The sequence below is a fragment of the Mytilus galloprovincialis genome, chromosome 4 (genome assembly GCF_965363235.1).
Source record: "Mytilus galloprovincialis chromosome 4, xbMytGall1.hap1.1, whole genome shotgun sequence".
NCBI classification, from domain to species: domain Eukaryota; kingdom Metazoa; phylum Mollusca; class Bivalvia; order Mytilida; family Mytilidae; genus Mytilus; species Mytilus galloprovincialis.
Genome location: NC_134841.1, coordinates 26953350 through 26961251, shown reverse-complemented (window position 1 = coordinate 26961251; position 7902 = coordinate 26953350).

Sequence of the window (7902 nt, the reverse complement as noted above, 5' to 3'; positions counted from 1 at the left end):
GACTGGAGTGGGCCCCCTCTTACGCAGTCAGTAGGCCCCCAGTTATGAAAATTTCTGGATCCGCCACTGCTATCTACAATGTAAGTAATAGGGAGATAATAGCATTTTTTTTTAGATTTGAATCAACCATTTTTTGTCCATTAGCCAAATTAAAAAAAAAAAAACTTACCAAAAAAACGCTACTCTTGCTACTAGCATTATAATGCTAGATTGTTATGCTACACTTTTATTCATCTATATACTGCCTACATGACGCATTAGTCCTGAGTGTAAATGGTCATTCAGTATGTTAAAAAAAAAGACCAAAATTTATAAGGCCTATTTGGCCTAATTGAATTCTAAAACTATAGTTCATTGTACATATTCAACATTTATCATTCATTTGTTTATTTCTTAATTTGTGTGAATCAACAGCAATTATTATTTACTACAATACACTTTCATACCACAACAAAACTGCCTTACTGTATTGGTATTACTTATATTTGTATCCATATAACAAAATAAATTAAAAAGAGAATATTTTTGCAATACCTTTTTCATATTGAATACTGTAACTTTTTAGATCTTTAGACATATTAAGCAGATGTTCATATCCACTTGAAATTTTATCAGATGACTTCTGTAGCAGTTATGAGTCTTTGAAGCATGCTCACAAACGTTATTTTGATGATATTAATTTCTTACTAGCCATTTTTTTGTTGTTGCTTTGACCTGCATTTGAGGAAATATTCTCGAATAATTGATATAGAATGACACAGAAGTTTACTATCTAGCTCATCTAGCCCCAAACTTCATGTCAGGCATTGTCATTTACTAATAAAATTGAGAATGGAAATGGGGAATGTACCAAAGAGACAACAACCCGACCATAGAAAAAAAAACAACAAAAAAAACAACAGCAGAAGGTCACCAATAGGTCTTCAATCTAGCGAGAAATTCCCGCAACCGGAGGCGTCCTTCAGCTGGTCCCTAAACAAATATATACTAGTTCAGTGATAATGAACGCCATACTAATTTCCAAATTGTACACAAAAACTAAAATTAAAATTATACAAAACTAACAAAGGCCAGAGGCTCCAGACTTGGGACAGGCGCAAAAATGCGGCGGGGTTAAACATGTTTGTGAGATTTCAACCCTCCCCCTATACCTCTAGCCAATGTAGAAAAGTAAACGCATAACAATACGCACATTAAAATTCAGTTCAAGAGAAGTCCGAGTCTGATGTCAGAAGATGTAACCAAAGAAAATAAACAAAATGACAATAATACATAAATAACAACAGACTACTAGCAGTTAACTGACATGCCAGCTCCAGACTTCAATTAAACTGACTGAAAGATTATGATTTCATCATATGGACATCAGGCACAATCCTTTCCGTTAGGGGTTTAGTATCATACCATCATAACATATATGAGAAGAACATAACCTGCGTCATGCCAACAACTGGTTTTTGAATAAATGTGTTTAGTTCCGATGCAAAGACCCTATCAGTGAATCAATATTAACGCCAAAACATGCAATCTTTAATGACCTGACAACAGTATCGTAACTATATCCCTTCTTAATAAGTCTATTCAAAGGTTTTGTTAGTTTTTGAGGTGAATACTGACACCTTTGTGCTTTATAAAGAATATTTCCATAAAAAACATTGGATGTGAAATACCTGAACGTATAAGAAGTCTGCATGTTGAGCTATATTTACGAATGATGTCCTTATACCGATGATAAAATTTAGTAAATGTTTTGACTAGTTTGTGATATCGAAAACCCTGGTGTAATAATTTTTCAGTAATACATAAATTTCTCTCGTTAAAATCTAAAACATTGTTACATACACGAGCGAATCGTACAAGTTGAGATATATAAACACCGTAAGATGGTGACAAGGGAACGTCACCATCTAAAAATGGATAATTAACGATAGGAAATGAAAAATCATCTCTTTTATCATAAATTTTAGTATTCAGCTTTCCGTTAGTGATATAGATATCAAGATCGAGGAAAGGACAGTGGTCATTGTTAGTATTAGCTTTATTTAAAGTAAGTTCAGCAGGATAAATTTCTTTAATATACATACTGAAGTCGTCATTATTGAGAGCCAAAATATCATCCAAATATCTAAAAGTATTATTAAATTTGTTTATCAGATGTTGTTTCGATGGGTCTTTGCTTATTTTTGTCATAAATTGTAACTCATAGCAATACAAAAACAGGTCCTCAATAAGTGGTGCACAGTTAGTCCCCATTGGAATTCCAATAATCTGACGATATACGGAATCCCCAAAGCGAACAAAAATGTTATCTAGTAAAAATTCAAGGGCATATATAGTATCAAAGCATGTCCAATTGACATAGTTTTTTTGTTTATTGCTACTCAAAAATGACATAAAAGAGTTTGAACATATATATTCACATTCTGATTTTTTAAATGCCCATTTAATTAGGTGTGTGATTTTTTTCTTAATGAGAATGTGAGGCAATGTGGTATACAGGGTATAGAAAAATCAACTTTGAACAGATTCAAAATCACCAATATAAGCATGCAATTTATCAAGTACTTCCAACGAGTTCTTGACACTCCAAAAGTAATTAATTCCACTATTTTCGAAGGCCTTATTTGAACAATTTATTATCAGGTTTTTAATTGTACCAAGTGTGCTGGTAAGAAGAATAGACAATTTAGTAGTGGAACAATGGCTTGAAGACGAAATAAATCTATATTTGTAAGGTGTTTTGTGTAGCTTCGGAAGCCAATACATATCTTCTAATCTGAGTTAATTAATTACTAAAAACAATTAAATGTCTTCTAATCTGAGAAACAAGTTTGACATTTCAACGAAATCTTTTACTTATGAGAATGATGATCCTCCACAAAGAAATATAAATAGAACCATACAAATACTAAGCAAATACAGTTTCTCAGATACCATCTCCATATAAAAAAAATCATATCATGAAGAAAAAAAACTGTCATACATGTGTTCCTCTCCTTGCTTCAAAATGTATCCAAAATCAAAGATGTGGAACATATTCTATTATAATCATTTGGTAATTGATGCAATTAATGTCGCTTCCATGCTCGTCTTGAACATAAAAAAACTTAATACTAAATAAACAAATCCCCTAATGCTCAGGTTGGTTGTCATATTGAGCAACACAGTTGATAATATAGTATCCTATGGGGAAAACATAGAACTTCTTTTGTCATACAAATTAACACTGTCAAACATCCAAACATACTATCTACACTGATCTGTGTCCACACTTGTAAATTAAGTAAAAAAATCGTTTAACATTGATAATATTTCAAGAAGCATTAGCTGTCAAATTCATCGTCACCGATTTGACTCAAAATCTCATATTTGATTCATAACATACTATACATGTCGTATACAATGAGACAACGCTCCACAAGAGACCAAAATGACACAGAAATTAACAATTATAGGTAACCGTACGGCCTCTAACAATGAGCAAAGCCCATACCACATAGTAAGCTATAAAAGGCCACGAAATGACAATGTGAAATAATTCAAACGAGGAAGCTAGTATGCTTACTTATATACAAAAAATGAACGAACAAAAATATGTAACACATAAACAAACGACAACCACTGAATTACAGGTGCCTGACTTTGGACAGGCACACACATACATAATGTGGCGGGGTTAAACATGTTAGCGGGATCCCCCTAACTTGGGACAGTGGTATAACAGTACAACATAAGGACCAACTATAAAAATTAGTTGAAAAAGGCTTAACTCATCACACGGATGGACAAAAATATATGATTAGAATAAGCTATTCAATAATGCTTTGACACGATAATATTTATCAACATGGCGTTTGTATTTTTTGTCTAGACGTCATCTAATTTAACCATATTGATGATCCCCTAAGACTACCGACGGTCATATAACCCAAAATAAACAGGTAGCGTCCACGTGCACTTGGATTTTTCCTGGTCTGTTTGATTACATATTGTAGGTTAAAATGTATGTTTATCGTCATTTTTACCTGTGTAAGAATTTTTTGAAGTGGATTGAATCAGTCAACCAAATCATTCATCCTTATTTTCTTTCAATGTTGCCACTTGCAATTGAATAATTCATAATGAGTAATGTTTCTTATCTGTTTTTGACAAAATTGAACCAAAGGAGTAGGTCCGGTAAGACCCCTTTTTGGCCCCAAAATATAACAGTTTTACAAAATTGTTAAAATGTAAACTTTTAGTTATTAATTGGACAGTTGAATGCTTCTGCTACATAAATATGGGCTGTTTTTGACAATACAATGCACATATATCGGGTTGTAGCACCATTAAGTCATGCTAAATTACTGAAATCTTCAAAATTCTATCATTTTAGTTAAATTTTAGACGGTTTCCTTGTAAAACGAAAGTGGCCGCATTCGTGTTCATCCTTAATATTGAAATGTAAGTTGTATTTTATGATAATACATAACATATATAAAGGTTGTGGATGAACACGGATGCGGCCACTTTCATTTTTGACAAAACCATCGGAAAAGTGACGTTTTTTGGCATATTTGAGAGATTTTTCATATTTGAGCTTGAATCGGATCGTTTTTAATGACTAAATCAGTTAAAATCTTTCACTTATACTAATTAAATCAAGTGAAATAGACACTTAAGTCTTTAAAAAGTGGTCAAAATCTTTCGTCAGATGAAACTGAAATTTGAGGCCAAAATGAGTCCTTACCGGACTTACTCCTTTGCTTCTAAAAGCGAATTAGTATCTCACGTTATCACTTTCTTCAAAGAATGAACAACAAAAAAAATATATATCATTGTTTTCATATCTCGTAGCCAATGCCCTTTTAATTGACTCTCAAAATTGAATAAATTTTGGTTGATAAATAATCGTCCCACAATCATGTTTTCACGAGTGCATGGTAAACACTCACTATAGCTACACTAAATGTATGTTGTCTGGTTGAGATTGTGTTTTATGGAGTGAATTGTTCCATTCAAGTTTTCAAAAGAAGACCTTGTTTTTCGAGTGAAATTACAAATGTCATTGATAAGATCAATTTACTTCTATTGCCTGGAAGAAGCAATAAAAAAAACTGTTAACGAGCAACTCGAAGCAATAAAAGAACTGTTAACGAGCAACTCGAAGCAATAAAAGAACTGTTAACGAGCAACCCGAGCAAGACCCGGCAAACTTTAGTCATAAACTGTTAAAGATAAGACAAGATGTTATATAAACACTTTTAATACACGATGCAAAACTGTAAAAACTACATTTTTCACATCAAATCAAATGTATAGTTTAATAGTTACATGTATAATTATGTTTTAAAATGAAAGTGCATCGTAATGCATGGTAAGCATGAAAATCAATGATGTGTCATTTTTAATATTTCCTCCTCATAACTCTGTTTCTGCGAAAGAAGCACACTCCTGTACATGGAGTTCATACGGGCAAAGAAAAATGGGAAATTAATAATTGCGAGGTTGAAATCATCCTGTTTGCGTCACTGATTGTGATGTCCTGTGTGGTCTGTTGTTGATAAAAGATGTTTTTTTGTCGTTTTGTTGTCTGTTTTGTCGACTATTATATTATTTATTTGCGCGTTTTTCTGTGATGAGTGTTTTATCGCGAGTGTTTGTGCTGTTTTTCTGTCAAGTAGTGTTGTCATTTTTGAATAGCGATATTTTTCAACATTGTCATATAAGCGGGAGGTTTGACTAGCAATAAAACCAGGTTCAACCCACCATTGTTTCTTAAAATATCCTGTACAAAGTCAGGAATATGGCAGTTGTTATCAAATGGTTCGTTTCTATGAATGTTGGCGTTTGTTTTTGTTGCACTTGAAGTGTTTCCCTCGGTTTTAGTTTGTAACCCAGATTTGAACACCGGTATATTACTGTTGCCTTTATATGTCATAGTTTTCAGTGTGAAGTTGTCATCTGTGTCAATATTAAGAACACAATATATGAAGCAGTCCCTCTTGTGTCAATTATAGTATCCTTAATTTCATTACTGACTGAAGTATCGATTATTCAGTCGTAGGACATCATCAATATATAATTTATATGAATTAAAGTAAAATCAAAGAATTTCGCACGGTGCTTTTTTCTTTTTGTCTTTTCGAAGGTTCTGGATGAATTCTGCTTCATACGTGTACAAAAATCAATCTACCAGTAGGGTAGGGATGCACAATGGTATCCAGTATAAAAATACTAGATTTGTTCGGGTTTTTTAATGTTTAAACCAGAAGAAAGAAGGACAGATTTCTGATTTTTTAAAAATTTCATAATTTTTAAATGATGTTAAAGAATTTGTACTATTACCACACAGGCACTTGTCTCAGAACCCCCCCTCCCTATATACCACATATATATTAAGGTATATAGGGGGGGGAATTCTGAGACAAGTGCCTGTGTATTACCAGCTGTTTTGTTTATTCCAAGATCTTTTGTGAGACATTCCAAATTATGTTTTTACATCATTACTAACACAATTCTATAGCAATGTTCTTGTAATGGTTATATGATATATTGATTAAAACGATTACAAACTTAATCCCAATTTTTTATATTCTAATTATTAGAAATTTATCTGTGGCGTCACTTTTTGATACATTCGTGTGACGCACAACTCATAATTCTGTTGTGATCTCTATGTTCTGTCGTAAACGAATTTTAGGTGTTTGTTCTTATTCTGTAGATTTCATGTTGAATTGTCCTATTATATAACTTATTTATGTACTTCTCTGTCCTGAGAGTTTGTGCATTTATTTGTATGTACTGTATTGTAGCCATGATGTTATGTTGTCAATTAAGCGTTAATTTTAACATTGCCATATAAGCGGGAGGTTTGGCTAGCCATAAAAACAAGTTGAACCTACATTTTAATCATTTTTCTCCACCAATTACTAGTAGTCCTTTTCTATTCATGTTGGCGTTTTTGTTAATGTAGCAGACCAGTACGTATTTCTTTGTTGTTTCGTTTTTTCCCTCTAATAGTTAATGTGATTCCATCAGTTTTGGTTTGTGACCTGTGTTTGTTTAAGTTAAATAAAATAATGACTATTGAACAGCGACACACTACTATCGCCTATGTTTTACATAATTATGAAGACAAACCCGCTGGAGGCTTTATCTTTTTGGAACAACTACACATGTTTGTCATGAAAAGTTTTAGAGGATAAATCGATTCACAATCTCCGAGTTCTTGATTGAGTAAGAAACCCTTGTGCACATAGCAGTACAACACAGTTTCCATTCAGACAAAAGGTAAAATCACTTAAATACTGAACCCGAGGAAAATTCAAAACGGAAAGTCCTAATCAAATGGTAAAACACATCAAACGAATGGACAACTGTCACATTCCTGACTTGGTACAGGCATTTTTAAACGTAGAAAATATTGGATTGAACCTGGTTTTATAGCGCTAAACCTCCCCCTTGTACGATAGATGCATCAAATTTAATATTTAATCATTTTCACTAGTAAAAGATTTCCATACACCAAAAATAGTTGACCTATATATAGTTTTAGAAAAAAAAAGACCAAAACACAAAATCTCACCTTTAACCACTGGACCATGAAAATGGGGTTAAGGTCAGATGATACCTTCCGCTTAGACATGTTTGCCTTACAATCATTGCATATACCAAATATAGACCTATTGCTTATAGTATCTGAGATAAGACTTACAACGAAAAATTAACCTTGTTCACTGATCCGTGAAATGAGGTCAGATGATAACTGTCTTACAGGTAAAAGACCTTGCAAGGTAATCTCATACTGAATATAATTATTCTTTTACACCTGATATGAGAGGTTATACCATTACAAATTAATTTTTTTTTCAAGTAGTCACTGAACCATGAAAATGAGGTCAAGGACAATGGACATATGAC